The following is a 23,470-nucleotide window of genomic DNA, read 5'->3' as shown; positions in this document are numbered from 1 at the left end:
TAATTGACTAAACTACCTTCGTGAGTCAAAAAATCTCTTAAAAGTCTGACCCTGAAAGATTGGTATAATTTCCCTTCTCTCATATTATAACCTCAGATTACAAAATCCTGTTTAAACTTCTCTTTTCTTTGAAATAAATGAGAAGCAGGAAAGTGAAACTAAAACACTGGTATAAATATGGAGCTTTTCTAGGAGTGCAAAAAAATCAGCATGTATACAATTTCTTAGTCGTACAAATATTTCAATAGATCTTTTTGAAAAGATCAACACAAAGAAAATCCACTTAACCCTTAATAAAAATGCTCTCTGTATTTGCTTTTCTCTTCTTGGCTCTCTACAGTTAGAATGAAGCAAGCATAAGCTTTTTCAAGTGAATTTCTGCCTTGTAAATCAATGATATTGGTGATGTTTCTTACTTTTTGTATCAAGTTGCTTAGTGAAGGTACCATAACTTTTAAGGGTTTGTAGTGTGTTAAGAAAACAATGAATATTTAGATGCTAGTTAATAATGTCTGACCAATTTAGAGGGTTTTTTTTTTTTTTTTTTTGCCAAATCCAGGAGTCTTTTTTATAAAAGGTCTTTTAAGTGGTCAAGTCACGTTAAACTTCGAATTGAAAGGTCACTAAAAGACACTGACATATGGCTGATTCACATTGTTGTATGGCATAAACCAACACAACATTGCAAAGGAATTATTCTCCAATTAAAAAAAAGAAAAACAAAAAATAGTGAAAGAAAAAGACACTGACATTTTCAATTAAGTGTAATTCCCTTTTGGAGAAAGATATCACTACTGATTCTCTGCATGAATATTCTTCAGGAATGATTAAAAAAAAGTGTATGAGGAGCAAGGTTCTTTAAGATCAGAAAGAACATCAGGGTCATTGGTACATTTATATACAGCCTGCATGATGTGTTAAATCGTGGGCTTGTAGGTTTGTGAACCTGGCTTGGTGGGTAGAGAAATCTGGCTACTGCTTCTCTGGAAAGAAATTAGTGAGCTCGTGTCCTCTGAGGACTTCCTTGGTGGCTCAGACAGTAAAGAATCTGCCTGCAATGCCAGACACCTGGGTTCGATCCCAGGGTCAGGAAGATCCCCTGGAGGAGGGCATGGCAACCCACTCTAGTATTCTTGCCTGGAGAATCCCAGGGACAGAGGAGCCTGGTAAGCTACAGTCCATAGGGTTGCAAAGAGTTGGACATGACTGAAGTGACTTAGCATGCATGCATGTCCTCTGATAGCTCTGTTGACTAGAAACCTTCAGTGTTCTATGCCCTGGGTGAAAGCCTCTTGGGAAAATTCCAGGAGACTGAAGGAGTTGAGAAGCTTCCTTGCTACATAGGACATGCTCAATAAAACTACAAGCAGGTCCTAAGCAAAGACTTGCCATTAGACAAATTATGAAGTAGGTGAAGTTAATCTCTTGTATCCTCATTCTCTCCTTTTCTCTTCCGAGGGGAACTCACCCCTAACCAATCAGATGCCCTGTAAACTAACATGACATCACTCTCAGACCACCAATTTCTTCCCATTTTTAGAATAAAATAAAAATAAATTTTAATTTATTTTTAATAAATTAATAAATTTTATAATAAATAAATAAAATAAATAAATTTAATTTATCAATTTAATTAATTAATTAATTTTTAGAATAATATCCAAAATACATACCATGGCCAACAAGACCCTACATGATCTGAGCCCTGCCTGCCTTTCCATCTTTATCTGCTACCACTCTCGCCTTCCCTCACTGTGCTCCTGCCACACTGAGATAGTTGCTATTTCCCTAACAGGCCAAGTAGGACCCCATCCAAGGCCTTTGCACTTGCTATTCCCCAAGCCTGGAAAGCACTTCCCATGGGCAAGGATATGGCTACCTTCTTCACTCTTTAGGCCTCTACTCAAATTTCACTTTCCCAGAGTTGACACTGCCTAACAACCAATATAAATAGCCTACTCTCTCTCTCTCTTTTTTTTTGCTTCACTTCATTTTGTTTTGTTTTTGGCCACATCACATGGCTTGCAGGAACCTAGCTCCCTGACTCAGGTGGTCCAGTGGTGAGGACTCTGTACTTTCATTGCCAAGAGCCCAGGTTCAATCCCACGTCAAGGAACTAAGATCCCACAAGCTGCATGGCACAGCCAAAAAAAATAAATAAAATAAAGCTGACATTTAAAAAGATAAAATAAATAGCCCATTCTCCCATTACAGTACATCATTATTTATCCTCTCATCCTACTTTATTTTCATCTCCCTGGTCATTAGTATAACACTCTAGAGGAAATCCTCACTTTACATGGTATTGAGGGATCCCCAAAATGGTCATACAATCATGCAAAGCATTCTTAATAAATGGGGGAAATTATGATTGCTCCATGAAAGACCATTAAAATTTTTGGTCGAAATATTAAAAACTCTCCTATCATTAATTATAAACATATGTAGAAATGTGGAAAAACTTGTATAATAAAAATTTATTTACTACATTGTAATTTAAAACATTAGGAATATATCAAGAATTTAAATGTTCTGTTTCTTTATAGAAAACATAAAAGTTGAATGGACATTTCTCAAAAGAAGATATACAGGTGGCCGAAAGGTGTGTGAAAAAATGTTCAGCATCTCTAAATCATTACTGAAATGCAAATCAGAACACAATGAGGTACTGTTGCAAATCCATTAAGATGGCTGTTAATTTAAAAAGAAAAACAAAATAACAAGTGTTGTTGAGGATGTGGTGAAATTAGAACCTTGTGTGTTGCTTCAGAGATGTAAAAAGGTACAGCCACTACGGAAGATAGCATGGCAGCTCCTCAAAAAATTAAACATAGAATTATACTATGATTCAACAATTCTAGTTTCACATTTAAGTGTATGTATGAAAGAATTAAAAACTAAGGACTTGAATATATATTGGCACACCAATATTCATGGCAGCATTATTCATAATAGCCAAAATGTATGAACAATCTAAAAATGGGGTAAATAAAATGTAGTATATACATATACTGAATACTTTTCAGCCTAAAAAATAAATTGAATTCTGACACGTTACAACATTAATGAACCTTAAAGACATTATTTTGGGGGGACTTCCCTGGTGGTCCAGTGGTTAAGAATCTGCCTTCCAATGCAGGGGACACAGGTTCGATCTCTGATCAGGGAACTAAGATCCCACAAGATCCCACATGCTGCTGGGTAATAAGCTTGTGTGCCACATCTAAGACTCAATGCAGCAAAAGAAATAAAGTAAAATGCATTTAAAAAATTAAATTAAAAAGACATTATGCTGAGTGAAATAAGTCAATCACAAAAAGATATATACTATATGTCTCCACTTATATGAGGTATCTGGAGTAGTGAAATTCATCGAGAAAGAAAGTAGAATAGAGGCTACCAGGAACTGGGGGAAAGGCAATGGGGAATTAGTGTTTAATCAATACAGATTTTCAGTATAGGATGATTAAAACGTTCTGGACATGGATATTGGTGATGGTGGTACAACAGTGTCAACATACTTAATGATACTTTACATTTATAAATGGTTAAAATGGTAAATTTTATATTACATATATATATATTTGCCAATTGAAATAATTTATAAAGAGTAGTGTGAACAGTATTTGCCTCTTTATTCTCATTGTAAAACTTATGACATGGAGAAAACATTATTTATATTCCTTGGTGAACAGTCATACCCCTTTTTAAGTTTGGAGCAGCTTCTAATATTCTGTCCGTTGTGTTTCCAATGTCATGAAAAATCTCTAAGGGTTCCTTTAATGTGGAGTTTTTGCTGGTGTGCTTTCCTCTGGGACATCCTCATCCTTTTCATCACAAGTCACACTCACTTTCTTCATTTAAGCCCATAAAGTTGCCTTTTCAAGTTCCTCTGGCTGCAAATCTAGAGCCTCTCAGAGGCACTGTTCCCTTTATCTCACAGTCAGCTTTTTATTCTATAACTCCATTTGCTTTCTATTTTTACATTGCCAAGTCATGTCTGACTCTTCCTGACCACATGGACTGCAGCACGCCAGGCTTCCCTGTCCCTCACCATCTCCCAGACCTTGCCCAAATTCATGTTCATGTCCATGTTACTTTCTATTAAAAACTTTTAAAATTACTTACACAGAGCAGTAAAAGTTCCTGACATGCTGTGTGCATACTACTTGCTATATGCTTGAATATTTTCAACTACATGACTTGTATTTCTTTCAAAATTCAGCTAAAAAATTGCATGAAATTATATATATATATATATCTCCAGTTTTATCACCAACAACCTGTTAATAAAGTCCATCTGAGTGAGTGAAAGTCGCTCAGTCATGTCCGACTGTTTGTGACCCCATGGACTATACAGTCCATGGAATTCTCTAGGCCAGAGTACCGGAGTGGGTAGCCTTTCCCTTCTCCAATGGATCTACCCAACCCAGGGATTGAACCCAGGTCTCCCACATTAGAGGTGGATTCTTTACCAGATGAGCCACGAGGGAAGTCCATCTACCAAGCTTTAAAGGTTGAAAAAAATCCAGGGTCCATTACATGAAGTTGTGCTTGGTGGTAACAAACAAACTTTCACATTTATATTCAATAGAATCAAGGTGACCTGGAGCATTATCCAATAGCAGAAGTGTTTTAATAGTTGAATTATTGTGCCTTCAATATTTCTCTGTCACTGGAAGATAAGGGACAACGGAACTAGATGTTTTGCTGCTCTTGTGTGAACTGAACAACAGATGAGTAGTGACCGGCCACTGACTGACTTTGAAAAGAACGACTGGTGGGACTTCTCTGGTGGTCTAGTGGTTAAAACTCTGCACTCCCAATGCAGGGGACCCTGGTTTGTTCCCTGGTCAGAGAACTGGCTCCCACCTGCTGCAGCTAAGAGTTTGCATGCCACAACTAAGAAAGATCCCACATGCTGCAAGGAAGATCGAAAGTCCCTTGTCAACTAAGACTCAGCCCAGGCAAACAAATAACTATTTTTCTAAAAAAAGAGAAAAAAGGATGTGATCGGTCACTGGCCATACCATAACAAACATTTTTGGACTGGAGAGATAGCAGTGAAATTTGTATTTTATGCAATTGCTCTTAATTAGTATATGGTAATGACTGAAATTTGAAGTGTGTTATTGGTTGACTGTTCTTAACTCAACTATGATGATTGAAATTCATGTAAATCGGAACAATGTAAACCGAGGCCTATCTGTATTATAGATCTATTTATTTGTTTGCTGTGTTTCCCTCACCAGAATGTAAGTTACGTGGGATGGAGACTTAGCCTATTTTTGTTGTTGTTCAGTTGATCAGTTGTGTCCAACTCTTTGCAACCCCAAGGACTGCAGCATGCCAGGCTTCCCTGTGTATTTTACTTCTAGTTATATTCCCAACGCCATGGGACCAAGTCATAATAGGGGTTGAACAAATACTTGTAGAAAAGGAGGAGAGACAGGGAATGAAAGAAAGGGAGGAAGGAAGGGGAGAGGGAGGTAAGATCATTAACTTAGATCAACTATCATGATCTACAGAGAAGTGAAACAACTTTCCCAAAGGCATCTAGCTCTCCAAGGTTCTGACTTGAGGTGTGACATATATCCTGTAAGCTACATTGTTCTTCTTACTCTCTTCTCTCCAAACCTATTTCAAGTTATGTATTCACATGAAGATGTGACTAACAACACATTGGGGCCTTAATCACTTGACCTTTGAGGAGGGATGAGAGCCTTACGTCAGCAGACCACAGTCCTGTGGGGGGAGATGACATTAGGGTCTTCCCAGACTCCCTAGTATAAGACCACAGAGCCTACTAATTCTTAGTCTATGTTAAACTATTTGCATTTTCTTTCCTAAATGTCCTTGTGTGATGCTACAATCAGAGAGTACAGGATGCTGGGGTTTTTCTCTGAGTATCTCACTCCCTTTAAGTTAGGTTTCTAATTTACTCATGGGGCTCTAGTGTCCCAGAGCAGATGGGGCAGCCTGGCCAACTCAGAGGAGAAAAGACTGACTTCAGATGAAAAACTTCTGTTTCTGTGACTAAGGACTTAGTCAGCTACCTGCTTTAGGATGTACTATTTGTCAGAAAGTAGATCTGGAGGAAATATCACTCATTCTGGCTAGAGTAATGGGTTTTCAGTGCGTTCTTTACTCATGAAATTCAAAAAGAACAGGGTGCCAGTTTAACCTTGTGGTTGAGGTTATGAATGAGAAAGGAAGTTTAAATTACCCAAGGAGGCTGTCCCCTTAATCAGAGTTTCAGAGCATTCCAGACTCTTGTGTCAATTGAAGCACATTGAACTTCAATAAAATAACAAAAAGGCAAGCAGTGGTCTGTTTTGAGACCCCCCTTTCCCCTAATGTTCTGCTCAATTGCGCTCTCTCCTCACTCCCTCCTCCTTCCTTCCCTCTTTTTTCTCTTTGTTTCTCTCTCTCTTTCTTTCCTTCCTTCTTTCCTTAAAAAAAGCAGCTATTCTTTATAAGAATAAAATTACTTAAGCAATTAAATGGAAATGGCCTTAGCTGATCTTGTCTAAGTTTCTAAATCCAAGCTCTACATCAACAATTATACATCATCTTTAATTTTCAGATCTTTTGCTTTTTCCCCTTTCCTTTGCCATCTTCCTCTGGTACCTCAGATCACGGTACTTTGGATCTCCCACTAATGGTTTGAACCTGAGAAAGAAAGAGAGGTCAGTGGTGCCTGAGCCTCTTCTTGTTAGATGCTCTTATAGAAAGTTTGGTGAAAAGAATTAGTTGGCTAGAATTAGTCTTCAGTTTGGTACATGTCCAACATCTGTGCTTTTCCTGGTTGTCATTAGCATAAATATTTGAGAGTCAACAACTGAAAGAATTTGAAAAACTTATTGACTGAAGATTTTTGTCATAGACACTCCATTTCAACTGGCATCTTCCACTCTTTAAAAGGTCTCTCATTTTAAACAGTACTTTCTTCATTTGTCCTAGTGAATTTCAATAATGTGCAAGCCCTGTAGGGAGATACAAAGATGGATAGGACACAGTTTCTACCCTTACAACTGAAAACCACCCAAGGAAATGAGAGTCAGGCTGGCCAAGAGCTGAATAAGAGCACAGGGCTAAAATAATAGGTAAAAGAAAACATTGAGCAGGACAAGGGGCATGCAGGCCTTGTTTAATTTTCAGGTCACCATTGCAGACAGAATGTACCAAAGAAGGTATGAGGAAAGGGAACTCCTTGGGGGTTGTGGTAAGGAGGGATGTGAGGATAGAGAAAGGAGTTCAGATCAGAGATGCATGTGGAAGGAGTCTAAAGGCACAGTTGCAGGGGAAGATATTTTAGGTGGAGAATATGTGGGCAAATAGGGCCACCAAGTGAGGTTGTTCAATGCATAACACAAGGGGTTGCCATTCATATCATATTCTCTGCTCAGAATACAATCTTCGTGGCCATTGGTGGAAATCTTTGGGCAAAAGTCTAAGAGATTTCCAGGACAAAATCTCTTGCAGGGATAAGGAGTAGACTTGCTATCATGATGTAAGTCCTCAGAGGGCAAGGCTCAGGTCTTGTCTTTGGAGCCTCAGAGCTTTGCACAGTGTCTGGCACATCTTAGGTATTTAATACATGCCTCCCAAATGAACAAACTATATACCTCAATTTTATCCAAGCCCCATCAGCTGGTTGGTCCAAATGAAGGTGAGTTCACAGAATGGGGATAACTCATATTTCTTTGACATCTCTGGATAATGTTGGGACTTGGCCCCTGAACTATCTCCCTCTCAAGTCATTTCAGTTATTCCCAGGACCTTAAGGGGTGTACTGTTTTCTCTTATTCTTCCCGTCTGGTCTTTACCCAATGTTTTGAAAGGGACAACATCCCAGCCATGCCCACTTTGCAGAGCCATCACCTCTTGTATGGTATACCTCTTGGGCATTTGTCTGTGTTGCTATAGTGGTCCCTTTGACTCCTGGTACTGAAGCCTTACTAATTCTATGGAGAATTAGAGAGAATGGCCTTTTGTTTTCCAGGGTCATCCACACAGACATGAAGCTACGTTGAATGTCTAATATCTGACAAAGCCCTCCTTAAAACAATCTCTTCAGCTTCTGTCTGTCACAACAATGAGCAGAAATGGACACCATGCAGCTCTTTCTATACACTGTCCTCATCTTTCTGCTCTCAAAAAAAGAATGCACATTGGAAAATGTTGGGGGTATATGAGAACATGGAATATTTTAGTTTGGTTATAGCAAAGTTTGTCCAGGCAAACAGGAACAAAAGTTGGTCCTGAGGGAGACTGAATTAAATAGTGAGAATGAATGAGTGTGAACACTAAACACTATTTAGTGGAAAGCCATTTAAAAGTTATATGAGGAGAAGCCATAGTTTTATGATTAAGTATGGAGGAAAACATCATTATGACTCGTTAGAAATGTAGCAAAAGTCTAGGCAGAATACGACAGTGAAGTTACACAAACCCAGGTTTGAATCTCAGTGACCTTGGTTAAGTCACTTAACTTCAGGGAAGCTTAGTTTCCTCATCTGTAAAACAAGTATTCTACCCACTTCTCAGGACCTTTTATAAGAAATATATTCATAAAATGCTTATCACAAATCCTGGAACATTAATAAATATCCAATAAAATGACCAAAAAAAGTAACATATAAAGTATTCTCACCTCGGTGTAATCAGGAATCCCCTAAGATAACGATATAGTAAGTAAACAAAACTGCAAAGGAGATGGAGTTTTATGTGGGGCTCCTTACCTTCTGCTTTACCAAAATGGCCCAGATAATAATTAGGGAACGAATCTGGTTAATTGATTCACATCTTGGTAGTAGCATACATGTTTCTTCCATAAAGTTCAAGAAGAGGGAGGCTGGGGAGTGACTGGTGGTAGAAGTTCAGAGATCAGTAACAGTTTGGGACAGGGTGGTGGTCTTTTGAGTGTGAACTCCTTGTCCCTAACCTTTTGCACCACATCCTTAAAGATGACTCATCATTACCCAGAGTTTATTTTGGCATCAAATGGCTCAAGGCTTTTACTCCATTGAGCATTCTGTGCATTTCCGTCAAAGTTCATTGTGGAAGACTCACACTGGCCATCTATAGGTGTGGCCTATAGCTGACCATTCGCCATTATTTTTAAGCACTTTCTTCCCAGCTTCCAGAAAGCACTAGATTCCAGGAACTGGCTTCACTTATCAAGAATTTCTAAGCTTTCTGAAGATCAATTTCTACCTTTTCAAGTACCTTCCAATTACTCTGGTATAAGTGACAAGACTATCTCTTCTCAGCATTATGTTAGCAGGTCTAGAGGTTCCTGAAGAGAGTTTATGTTTGCATTTTAAAATTTTCTGCTGACATAACTTCCAATAATACGAAGAAGACAACTTTTAAAGTGTGTGATTGCAAATCCTGGTTATTTTGTCATCTATGGTGTATTCAAAAATCACTCATAGTAGATGGCACTTAAACAAGAAGTTTCTTGATGGTAGATACGTCCCTGAAAGACATAGAAAACAACAAATCTTGTCTCAGTCTGTAAACTGAGTGATCATACCATGGGGTGTTTGACTTTGGAATAGAGGAATAGGACCATGCCTCCTTTGGGGGACTGGATTCGGATCCAAGAAACATGAGTTCTTCATTCTCTCTGTGCATATCTTGCAGCCTTGAACAAGAGAATTACCAGGAACCTCCTCATGATGTATGACACTGCTCACCTTGGACCAGGGGAGTTAAGGAAGGAAAGGACTTGGTAAGAGCTTCGGACTAACTGGCACTAACAAAGGTGTCATCAATAATGCTCAAACAAGTTGTCCTCCTGAATACACATGTTGTAGCCAATATTTCTGACATTTCAAGAGCCTGAGAAATGCCAAGGGTTTCTACCATCTGAGGCAGAACTTCCTCTGAGGAAGTCCTCCTGAAGTGGCAAGTGTTTTCTTTGCCACTGCTTGAAGGTCAAACCAAATCACTTCTTCCTCAAATAGATCTCACTTTCACAGGCTCATAAAATGGCCAAGTTAGAATGTGTCTTGGTTGATGAAGTCAGTTGAGGGTGTGAGGCTGACTCAGGCTGACCCAAGTTCCTCTGTTTATTTAGTAACAGGAATATTTAAATCAGAACTGACCTTAAAATAGCAACTCCTTGGAAAAAAGAGCTCAGTACTGACTCCTAAAGAACCTTTTACAGCTACCCTTCTAACTTTTCCAGTGGTCACTGCTTAGAAAGTCTATCACAATATATGCTTCATGTCTGATATTTTCCTTTTCACTAAACATTATTATGCCCCATAAAATTCTAGAATGCATGAAGGCTGATTAGAATACCTTAAATTCCTTTGCTCACTGAGAGAATATTATGGAAGAATCTAATTCCCACACTGGGATACTTAGGAATTGGCTTGCATGAATATGTTTGTTTGCTAGAAATTTAAAGTATAATGTCCTTCATTAAAATTTTTAAGAAAACAGGAATAATACCTTCATTTCCTTCTTATTTTATATACTATGATCAAACCAATTTTTGATCATTCTAACCACAACTATTAATTCTCAAACCTCTCTCTTGGGGTCTACATGGCTGCTCTAATTCTCCACCTGAGTGGTTCATAAAAATTCCAAACTCAGTGAGACTAAAAGATAATTTAAGTCTATTCTGCCTTCCATCGCCATCTTAATGACATGACATTTGCCAGTTCTCTCAAACTGGAAAACCCAGAGGCACTTATCTTCAAGTTTTCCCCTCTTCATTCTTGGTGTGCAATTAGTCACCATACACTGTGGGTTCTCTTGCACAAATGTCTCTCAGATTAGTCCACACATACTTTTTTGGATGGCTTCAGCAGCCTCCTGTAAAACCCTCTTGCTACTTTCCTCTCCTAGAGAGTCCAGGACCCACATATGATCAGGCCACTTCCTTGTTCTGAAACTTCAGGTTGTTGGAAGATTAAAATCCAGACTCCTTGGCTTGGTACTCACAGTTCTTAGTCTGGCCCCAACCACTTCTGCAGCTTATTTTCCTGCCAAGTCACACCTTCTTCCACCCCTTAGACTTCAACCATGCTCAGTTTTTTACCACTCTAGAAATAGGACTGATCTCTTTACCACACTTACCTTGGCTCATTCCCTCTCTCTCTAATGCCTCCTCTATCCCATCTGCACCTAGCTAAATGCTACTCATTCTTTAAGACCCATTTCAAGTGTATCCTTCCAGGAGAGGCCTTCCTCAATATGTTTTTCAATCCCATCCCAAACTAATGACCCCACCCTCCACAGTGCCTCAGCATTTTATTCACACTTATGTGACAATAGAACTCTCAACCACCATGTATGAGCAACTTGCAAGAGGTTCCCTGTCTTATAGTTCATTTTTATCCCTGATTAATGGATATATGGATGGCTTGGGTGGTAAAGTTTAAACTGAGGAGAATGGGCAGACATTGGAGAGCAGGTAGTGTAAAAGCATGGAGAAATGGAAAGAAATTGGCAATCATGTCTCCTTATTTACTCACTTCTAAATTTTATTCATCTATTTTCTTTCAAATGCAGTTATAATGAATATTTATCTTCTTAATAGTCCCATACTCTTATATTTAAGAAGTTGGGAAATTAAATTTGCCTTCTAAATCTGCTTACTGAACTCATGAAAAATGTTTTCCTACAGTTTATTAGTGGAAATTTTACTGCCCTTTAAATATTTTACAGCAACAAAAGTACTAGGAGGAACTTCCTCTTGTAGCCAAGATGGAGTAACAGGGAGAACATTTATCTTCCCATCTTAAACAACTAAGAAATTGGACACAGTTAAGCTCTCTCAAAACTCCTGACCTACAGAAATGATACAATAAATGTGTGCTTTTCAAGTTGCTAGAAAATAAATTGGACAAAATATATGAAACAATGGTTTTTAAGAAATTGGACAGCAGGCTAATAAGGACAGTGATCCCTGAAAGTAAACAAAGGAATAATCTTTATAATCACTCCTACTTACTTAGAATGCATCCAGGTCATAGTGCAGGGAAGAAGAACACGAAAGTTGGGCAGAAGAATCCTTGAGTTGAATAAATGGAGCTCAGAGTCCAGGGATATCAAAGCAACTGGAGTTCACAATGTAGAGATGAGATGTATACAGAGAAAAAACTCAAAAGAGCTGTGGAGGGGCTCCCTTAAGTATTTAGTAGAGTACTGATTAGACTTCCCTGGTGGCTCAGACAGTAAAGAATCCTCCTGCAATGTGGGAGACCTGGGTTGGGAAGATCCCCTGGAGGAGGGCATGGAAACCCACTCCAGTATTCTTGCCTGGAGAAGCCTTGCAGGCTGCAGTCCATGAGGTCACAGAGTCGGACACAACTGAGCGACTAAGCACAGAACAGCACAGAGTACTGATCAGCATATGTGTGAGGAAACTACACAAGGCTGGGGAAAGAACCATCCCAAAGGTTTACAGGGAGCATGTCAGTATGGCCAAGTGGTCTAAGGCACTAGACTCAAGCTTCTATTTCCCCAAAGGTTTAGAAGAAAGAGTGTCCAGTAGTCACACAGGGCCAGGAATAATTAATAGTGCCTATTCTTACCAGTTCGGAGATGGGAGTGGGGATGGGCAGGGCTATAAGGAGTGAGAAGGAGACATTATAAAAGGTCATGAAGAAAGTTTTGGAGGTGACAGATATGTTCATTACCTTGATTGTGAAGGTGGCTTCACAGCTATACCTATATACAAAAATTTATCAAGTTGTATACTTTAAATATGTGCAAGGGGAGTGGAGGGAGGCTCAGGAGGAAAGGAATATATACAGTTATGACCGAGTCACACTGTTGTATAGCATAAACCAACATAAAATTATAAAGCAATTTGCCACCAATTAAAGGAGATCTAACCAATCCATTCTGATCTCTCTGAAGGAAATCAGCCTTGGGATTTCTTTGGAAGGAATGATGCTAAAGCTGAAACTCCAGTACTTTGGCCACCTCGTGTGAAGAGTTGACTCATTGGAAAAGACTCTGATGCTGGGAGGGATTGGGGGCAGGAGGAGAAGGGGACGACAGAGGATGAGATGGCTGGATGGCATCACTGACCCGATGGACATGAGTCTGAGTGACCTCCGGGAGTTGGTGATGGACAGGGAGGCCTGGCATGCTCTGATTCATGGGGTCACAAAGAGTCGGACACGACTGAGTGACTGAACTGAACTGAACTGAAAAAAGAAAAAAAATATGTGCAGAATATTTTATGCTCATTATATTTCAATGAAGCTATTAAAAATATAGCAATTATTGGTAGAAGTATGGATCCTCTATAGATAATTGTTTTTCTTTGAATCAATTATTTATGATAAACACATAGATGGCTATTCATTCATTAATTTTAAAGATTTTTAATTCAAATGCAAGCAACTCACTACGTTTTTAAAAATTTAACATCTAACTGGTAGCAAAAAGAAAAACAAAAAATTACATGGCAAAATAAAATATGGGCAGTGAGACAAGAATAAGCTGGAAAGAAAATGAAAGGTGGGCTCTTTCTGTCCCAGAGAAAACCTTAGGGTGGAAGGAGCTACTCCTCCACAAGCATCTTTGGGAATGGGTGAGGCATAAAAATCTGACTCAAGCTGGGTCAGCACTGAAAAAAAACTCAATGTTTTTCACAGATTTTCCCTTTTATGTGAACGGATAGCCCAACTTTATAGAAAAGCAGATTGAGAAGCCTGGCTAATTCCCCAAATCTCAAGCAGGGGCAAAAGGAAAAATTAAAACTGCATGGATATCCAATTTACTTTGGTGGGCAAAGTATTTGAACTCATCTGAAACTGCTTCATCTTGGAATGAGTAGGACTCACAACATTGGAGGGAGGTTTACAAACACATCTAAAGGACAAAGACTGCCTCGGAATTATCAGTGAACATATTGACACACTTTTTAGGTGGGAGTAGATGGAGTATGAGGCAGCATTGGAATCAAGTGGGATATAATTGGAATTATAATAATTTCCCCAATGGCTTCACTGTAATCTATAGTCACTTCAGGTTGGAGCAAGGGGACAGAGGTATGTGTGTGTTTTGGCAATGCTGTGTTAGCTATTTTTCTTTCATTTTTTATGGTGTTTTCCCACATAGGGCTCATAGTCCTTTGCAATATTGAGGTCCATTCTTTTGTGTTTTTTAAAAATCCAGTCAGTGGTGAAAAGTTTTGATTTTGATTCTTCCAGTGGCTCTACCCAGTGCCCACTAAGTTTTTGGTCTTGCTTAGGCTACTCTTAGAAGTCTGACCACAGGCATAGACACCAGATAAAGGATGGTACTTGTCTGTGTGAAACATTGTGGCTGGAAACAAAACACAGTTCTCAGGAATTCTCTAGGAGACCTCAGTATTATTTTACTTGCTTTTATTCCCTGAATGATAATGAGATCAAAACTCAAAATGATTATCAGAAATAATTTTATATTGGGGCAAATCAAGAAGAAAAGGTTGATCAACATTGGGAGAGTCGATTTGAATCAACATTTATTGAAGCCTGATATATGCAAAGATGTGCTTGGCATTATTGGAGACATACAGGTGGGAAAGACTCAGGCCTTGATTTCAAGAAATTAGTAGCCTAATGTACAGTAAAAGTAGGAAATCATTCATACAAAAAGCTAGTAGAAAGGTTAAAAGATAAAAGTATTAAAATCATCTACATCCACAATACCCAATTAAGGGAAACACAAACAATTAGATGTAAAATATGATATCAAATGGAAAAGGCAATGGCACCCCACTCCAGTACTTTTGTCTGGAAAATCCCATGGATGGAGGAGCCCAGTAGGCTGCAGTCCATGGGGTAGTGAAGAGTCAGACACGAATGAGCAACTTCACATTCACTTTTCACTTTCATGCATTGGAGAAGGAAATGGCAACCCACTCCAGTGTTCTTGCCTGGAGAATCCCAGGGATGGTGGAGCCTGGTGGGCTGCTGTCTACGGGGTTGCACAGAGTTGGACACGACTGAAGTGACTTAGCAGCAGCAGCAGCAGCAGCAGCAGCATGATATTAAAAAGAGTAAACATGAGGGGAAGAGAATGAAAATGCAGGGTTGTTAAAATGCATTTGAAATGGAGAGATCAGCAACTTGAAAAAATCACATATATAGAGAAATTGCTATATAAAAACTTCATGGTAACCACAAACAAAAAACCTATAATAGATGCACATACAAAAATAATAAAAGAATACAAACAGAACAGTAAAGACAATCATCAAATCATGAGAGAAAGAAACAAAAAAAGACTACAAAACAATGCCCTAAAAATTAACAAGATTGCAATAATAACGTGTGTGCTCAGTCACTCGGTCATGTCCGACTTTTTGCAACCCCATGAACTGTAGCCTGCCAGGCTCCTCTGTCCATGAAATTTTCCAGGCAAGAATACTGGAGTGGGTTGCCATCTCCTACTCCAGGGGGTCTTCCTGACCAAGGAATTAAACCCACATCTCTTGCATCTCCTTCATTGGCAGACAAATTCTTTACCACTGTGCCACCTGTGAAGCCCATAATAAGAACATACATGTCAACAATTACCTTAAATGTAAATGGAATAAGTGCTCCTATCAAAAGACACAGAGTGGCTGAATGGATACAAAAATAAGACCCATCTCTGCTGCTTACAAGAGACTTATTTCAGATATAAAGACACACACAGACTGAAAGTGAGTGGATTGAAAAAGGCATTCCATGCAAATGGAAATCAAAAGAAAGCATAGGAAGCAATACTTAGATAAAATAGACTTTAAATAAAGACTGTTACAAGAGATGAGTTAGGGCACTACATAATGATCAAGGGGTCAATCCAAGAAGAATATATAACAATTGTAAATATATATGTACCCAACATAAGAGCACCTAATACATAAAGCATTGGAGAAGGAAATGGCAACCCACTCCAGTGTTCTTGCCTTGAGAATCCCAGGGACGGGGGAGCCTGGTGGGCTTCCGGCTATGGGGTCGCACAGAGTCGGACATGACTGAAGCGACTTAGCAGCAGCAGTAGCAATACATAAAGCAAATATTAATGGATATAAAAGGAAAAATTGACAGCAACACAATAATAGTAGGGGACTTTAACACCCCCACTTTGTGGGCAGATCATTCAGACAAAAAAAAAAAAATCAATAAGGAAACACTGGCCTTAAATGACATATTAGATCAAATAACCTTTATATAAACATATAAAGAACATTCCACCTGAAAGCAGCACAATACATCTTCAAGTGCTCATGGAACATTCTCCAGGATAGATCATACGGTAGTCCACAAAAGAGTCTCAGTAAATGTAAGAAGACCACCTGACCTGCTTCTTGAAAAATCTGTATGTAGGTCAAGAAGCAACAGTTAGAACTGGACATGGAACAACAGACTGGTTCCAAATTGGGAAAGGAGTATGTCAAGGCTGTATATTGTCACTGTGCTTATTTAACTTATATGCAGAATACATTATGAGAAATGCTGGGCTGGATGAAGCACAAGCTGGAATCAAGATTGCTGGGAGAAATATCAATAACTTCAGATATGCAGATGACACCACCTTTATGGCAGAAAGTGAAGAAGAACTAAAGAGCCTCTTGATGAAAGAGGAGAGTGAAAAGTTGGCTTAAAGCTCAAAATTCAGAAAACCAAGATCATAGCTTAAAGCTCAAAATTCAGAAAACCAAGATCATAGCTTAAAGCTCAAAATTCAGAAAACCAAGATCATAGCATCTGGTCCCATCACTTCATGGCAAATAGATGGGGAAACAATGAAAACAGTGGCTGACTTTATTTTGGGGGGCTCCAAAATCACTGCAGATGGTGACTGCAGCCATGAAATTAAAAGACACTTGCTCCTTGGAATAAAAGTTATGACCAACCTAGACAGCATATTAAAAAGTAGAGATATTACTTTGCCAACAAAGGTCCATCTAGTTAAGGCTATGGTTTTTCCAGTAGTCATGTATGGATGTGAGAGTTGGACTATGAAGAAAGCTGAGCACAGAAGAATTGATGCTTTTAAACTGTGGTGTTGGAGAAGACTCTTGAGAGTCCCTTGGACTGCAAGGAGATCTAAACAGTCCATCCTAAAGGAAATCAGTCCTGAATATTCATTGGAAGGACTGGTGCTGAAGCTGAAATTCCAATACTTTGGCCACCTGATGCGAAGAGCTGACTCATTTGAAAAGACCCGGATGTTGGGAAAGATTGAAGGTGGGAGGAGAAGGGGACAACAGAGGATGAGATGGTTGGATGGCATCACCAACTCAATGGACATGAGTTTGAGTAAACTCCGGGAGTTGGCAATGGACAAGGAGGCCTGGCATGCTGCAGTCCATGGGGTTGCAAAGAGTCAGACACAACTGAGTGACTGAACTGAACTGAAATGTAAGAAGACTAAAATAATACCAAGCATTCTTTTCAACTACAAGAAAAAACTACAACACACACACACACACAAACATGTGGAGTCTAAACAATATGCTACTAAACAACCAATGGATCACTGAAAAAAATCAAAGATGAAATAAAAAACACCTAGAGAAAAATGAATATAAAAGCTCAATGACCCCAAATCTATGGGAGGCAGAAAAAGCAGTTCTAAGAGATAAGTTTGCCTCAAGAAACAAGAAAAATCTCAGATAAACAACTTAGCCTATTTCATAAGGAAACAAAAAAAGAAAAAACACAGTCCAGTTAGTAGAAGAAAAGATATAGTAAATATCAGAGTAGATATAAGTAAATTAGAGACAAAATAGAAAATGTTAATGAAATTAAGAGCTGGTTCTTTGAAAAGACAAAATTGATAAACCATTAGCTAGATGCATCAAAAAAAAAAAAGAAAGAAAGAAAGAGGGTTCAAATCAATTAAATAAGAAATGAAAAACAAGTTACAACCAACACCACAGAAATACAAAAGATCATAAGACACTACTATGAACAACTATATGCTGATGAAATGAACAACCTAGAAGAAATGGACAAATTCCTTAAAAATATACAATCTCCCAAGACTGAACCAGGAAGAAGTAGAAAATATGAACAAGACATTCTTAGTAATGAAATTGAAACAAACAACTTTTTAAAAACTCCCAACAAATAAAAGTCCAGGACCAGATGGCTTCACAGGTGGTGAATTTTACCAAACATTTAGAGAAGAGTTAATACCTATCCTTCTCAATCTATTCAAAAAATTTGAGAAGAAGGAATGCTTCTGAAATCATTCTACAAGGCCAGAATCACCCTGATACCAAAACCAGACAAAATCGCAAGAAAAGAAAATTACAGGCCTATATCACTGATGAACATAGATACAAAAATCCTCAATAGAATATTAGCAAACTGAATTCAACAATACATGAAAATAATCATATATCATGATCAAGTAAGGTTTATCCCAAGGATGCAAGGATTTTTCAATATCCACAAATCAGTGTGATACACCACATTAACCGATTTAAGAATAAAATCCATATGATCATCTCAATAGATACAGAAAAACTTTTTCACAAAATTCAACATTCATTCATTTATTTATTAATTTATGATAAGAAAAAGTCTCCAGAAAATGGGGATAGAGGTAGCATACTTCAACATAATAAAGTGGCAAGAATACACTGAAGAACTGTACAAAAAAGATCTTCATGACCCAGATAATCATGATGATGTGATCACTAATTTAGAGCCACACATCTTGGAATGTGAAGTCAAGTGGGCCTTAGAAACCATCACTACGAACAAAGCCAGTGGAGGTGATGGAATTCGAGTTGAGCTGTTTCAAATCCTGGAAGATGATGCTGTGAAAGTGCTGCACTCAATATGCCAGCAAATTTGGAAAACTCAGCAGTGGCCACAGGACTGGAAAAGGTCAGTTTTCATTCCAATCCCAAAGAAAGGCAATGCCAAAGAATGCTCAAACTACCGCACAATTGCACTCATCTCACATGCTAGTAAAGTAATGCTCAAAATTCTCCAAGCCAGGCTTTAGCAATACGTGAACCGTGAACTTCCTGATGTTCAAGCTGGTTTTAGAAAAGGCAGAGGAACCAGAGATCAAATTGCCAACATCCGCTGGATCATGGAAAAAGCAAGAGAGTTCCAGAAAAACATCTTTTTTCTGCTTTATTGACTATGCCAAAGCCTTTGACTGTGTGGATCACAATAAACTGTGGAAAATTCTGAAAGAGATGGGAATCCCAGACCACCTGACCTGCCTCTTGAGAAATCTGTATGCAGGTCAGGAAGCAACAGTTAGAACTGGACATGGAACAACAGACTGATTCCAAATAGGAAAAGGCTGTATATTGTCACCCTGCTTATTTAACTTATATGCAGAGTACATCATGAGAAACGCTGGACTGGAAGAAACAGAAGCTGGAATCAAGAATGCCGGGAGAAATATCAATAACCTCATATATGCAGATGACACTACCTTTATGGGAGAAAGTGAAGAGGAACTAAAAAGCCTCTTGATGAAAGTAAAAGAGGAGAGTGAAAAAGTTGGCTTAAAGCTCAACACTCAGAAAACGAAGATCATGGCATCTGGTCCCATCACTTCACGGGAAATAGATGGGGAAACAGTGGAAACAGTGTCAGACTTTATTTTGGGGGGCTCCAAAATCACTGCAGATGGTGATTGCAGCCATGAAATTAAAAGACGCTTACTCCTTGGAAAAAAAGTTATGACCAACCTAGATAGTATATTCAAAAGCAGAGACATTACTTTGCCGACTAAGGTCTGTCTAGTCAAGGCTATGGTTTTTCCTGTGGTCATGTATGGATTTGAGAGTTGGACTGTGAAGAAGGCTGAGTGCCGAAGAACTGATGCTTTTGAACTGTGGTGTTGGAGAAGACTCTTGAGAGTCCCTTGGACTGCAAGGAGATCCAACCAGTCCATTCTGAGGGAGATCAACCCTGGGATTTCTTTAGAAGGAATGATGCTAAAGCTGAAGCTCCAGTACTTTGGCCACCTCATGTGAAGAGTTGACTCATTGGAAAAGATGCTGGGAGGGATTGGGGGCAGGAGGAGAAGGGGACGACAAAGGATGAGATGGCTGGATGGCATCACTGACTCAATGGACGTGAATCTGAGTGAACTCTGGGAGATGGTGATGGACAGGGAGGCCTGGCGTGCTGCGATTCATGGGGTCACAAAGAGTCGGAGACGACTGAGCAACTGAACTGAACTGATGACAAATTCATTCAATACTCAGTGGTAAAGACCTGAAAGCATTTCTTCTAAGATCAGGAACAAAACAAGAATGCTCACTCTTGTCACTTTTATTCAACATAGTATTGGAAGTCCTAGTCACAGCAATCGGACAAGAAAAGGAAATACAAGGGATCTACATTGGTAAGGAAGGAGTTAAACTGTCACTGTTTGCAGATAACATAATATTATATCTAGAAAATCCTAAAGATGCCACCAGAAAACTACTAGAGCTCATCAGTGAGTCTGGTATGGTAAAGTTGCAGGATATAAAACTGATATATGGGAATCTGTTGCATTTTTATATACTAACAAATGGTGAGACAGAAAATTCTTATTTTCTTATTCTGTGCACTGTGTGTGGGTTCAGTGCCTGGTGGGGGAACTAAGATCCCACATGCTGTTCAGTGAGGCCAGAAAAAAAAGACATTGATGAAAGAACTTGAAGACAACACAAACCGATGGAAAGACACATCATTTTCATAGTTAGAAGAATTAATACTGTTAAAATGACCATATTACCCAAGGCATTCTACAAATTCAAGGCAATCTCTTTCAAATACCCAGGGCATTTTTCACAGAACCAGAACAAATAATTATAAAATTTGTATGGAAAAACAAAAGACCCCAGATAGCCAAAACTATCTTGAGAAAGAACAGAGCTGACAGTAACACACTCCTTGGTTTCAGACTATACTTCAAAGCTACAGTAATCAGAACAGTATAGTACTGGCACAAAAACAAACACATAGCTCAATGGAATAGACTATAGAGTCCAGAAATAAATCCATGGTCTTATGGTCAATTAAACAAAATGAAAGATGCAAGACTACATAGTGGAGAAAAGACAGTCTGTCAAATAAGTGGCACTGTGAAAACTGACCAGCTACATGTAAAAGAGTGAAATTAGAACATTCTCTAACACTATATACAAAAATAAACTGAAAGTAGATTAAAAGGTAAGACCAAAAACCATAGAACTTCTAGAAGAAAACATAGGCAAAACAGTCTTTTACATAAATTGTAGCAATGTTTTTTGTATCTATCCCTTAAAGCAAAGGAAATAAAAGGAAAAATAAACAAATGGGACCTAATTAATCTGAAAAGCTTTTGGACAGCAAAGGAAATCATCCACAAAATGAATACTTACTGAATGGGGGAAAATATTTGCAAATGATATGTCCAATAAGGAGTTAACATCTAAAATATATAAGCCATTCATACAACTCAACATTAAAAAAACAAACAGCCCAATTACAAAATGGGGCAGAAAACCTGAATTCTTTTTCCAAAGAAGACAAAACAGATGGCTAATAGGAACATGAAAAAGATGCTTAGTATCTCTCATGTCTGATGAGAGGAATGCAAATTAAAACAACAATGAGATATCACCTCACACTTGTTAGAATAGCTATTATCAAAAAGAATGCAAATAATGAACATTGGCAAGAATGTGGAGAAAGGGGAACCCCAGTACACTGTTTATGGGAATGTAAATTGGTGCAGCAACTGTGGAAAACAATATACAGGTTTCTCAAAAAACTAAAAATAGAACTACCATACAATCCAGCAATTTAACTCCTGAGTATATATATCCAAAGAAAACAAAAACACTAATTTGCAAAGATTCATGCACCTCCATATTCACAACAGTACTATTTACAATTGTCAAGGCATGGAAGCAACCCAAGTGTCCATCAGCACATTAATGGATAGAGAAGATGTATGTATAGTAGAATACTACTCAGCCATAAAAAGAATAAAATGTTACTATTTGCAACCACATGGATGCACTCTGGAGGCTACTATGCTAAGTGAAATAAGTCAGATAGAGAAAGACAAATATTGTATGATATCACTTATATGTGGAATTTGAAAAATAAAACAAACTAATGAACATAACAAAAAAGAAAAAAACAGACTCACAGATATACAGAATAAATTAATGGTTACCAATGGGGGAGAGGGAATGGGGGAAGGGAAAGAGGGATACAAGGTTAACAGGAACAAACTACTATGCTTAAAATAAATAAGCTAGAAGAATACAACACAGGGAATATAGACAATAGTTTATAGTAACTATAAATGGAATATATATTTTAAAAATTTTGAATTGTAGATCTTCATAGAGCTGGTCAATTTCTGTTCCTTTGGCATCAGTGGTTGGGGCATAGACTTGGATTACTGTGATGTTGAATTCTTTGCCTTGAAAATGAACGGAGATCATTCTGTCATTTTTGAGGTTACACCCAAGTACTGCATTTTGGACTCTTTTGTTGGCTATGAGGGCTATTCCATTTCTTCTATTGTATTCTTGCCCACTGTAGTAGATATTCTTTGCAGCCAAAGATGGAGAAGCTCTATACAGTCAGCAAAAACAAGACTGGGAGCTGACTGTGGCTCAGATCATGAATTCCTTATTGCCAAATTCAGACTTAAAATGAATAAAGTAGGGAAAACCACTAGACCATTCAGGTATGGCCTAAATCAAATCCCTAACGAGTATACAGTGGAAGTGAGAAATAGATTTAAGGGAGTAGATCTGATAGACAGAGTGCCTGATGAACTATGGACAAAGGTTCATGATATTGTACAGGAGACGGGGAGCAAGACCATCTCCAAGAAAAAGAAATGCAAAAAAGCAAAATGGCTGTCTGAAGAAGCCTTACAAATAGCTGTGAAAAGAAGAGAAGTGAAAAGAAAAGGAGAAGAGGAAAGATATACCCATTTGAATGCAGAGTTCCAAAGAATAGCAAGGAGAGATAAGAAAGTCTTCCTCAGTGATCAGTGCAAAGAAATAGAGGAAAATAATAGAATGGGAAAGACTAGAGATCTCTTCAAGAAAATTAGAGATACCAAGGGAACATTTCATGCAAACATAGGCTCAATAAAGGACAGAAATGGTATGGACCTGACAGAAGCAGAAGATATTAAGAAGAGGGGGCAACAATACACAGAAAACTGTACAAAAATGATCTTCACGACTCAGATAATTATGAAGGTGTGATCATTCATCTAGAGCCAGACATCCTGGAATGTGAAGTCAAGTGGGCATTAGGAAGTATCACTATGAACAAAGCTAGTGGAGGTGATGGAATTCCAGTTGAGCTATTTCAAATCCTGAAAGATGATGCTGTGAAAGTGCTGCACTCAATATGCCAGCAAATTTGTAAACTCAGCAGTGGCCATAGGACTGGAAAAGGTTAGATTTCATTCCAATCCCTAAGAAAGGGAATGTCAAAGAATGCTCAAACTACCGTGCAATTGCACT

Source organism: Oryx dammah, unplaced genomic scaffold (genome assembly GCF_014754425.2).
Source record: "Oryx dammah isolate SB20612 unplaced genomic scaffold, SCBI_Odam_1.1 HiC_scaffold_23, whole genome shotgun sequence".
NCBI classification, from domain to species: domain Eukaryota; kingdom Metazoa; phylum Chordata; class Mammalia; order Artiodactyla; family Bovidae; genus Oryx; species Oryx dammah.
This window is presented reverse-complemented; position numbering follows the sequence as displayed.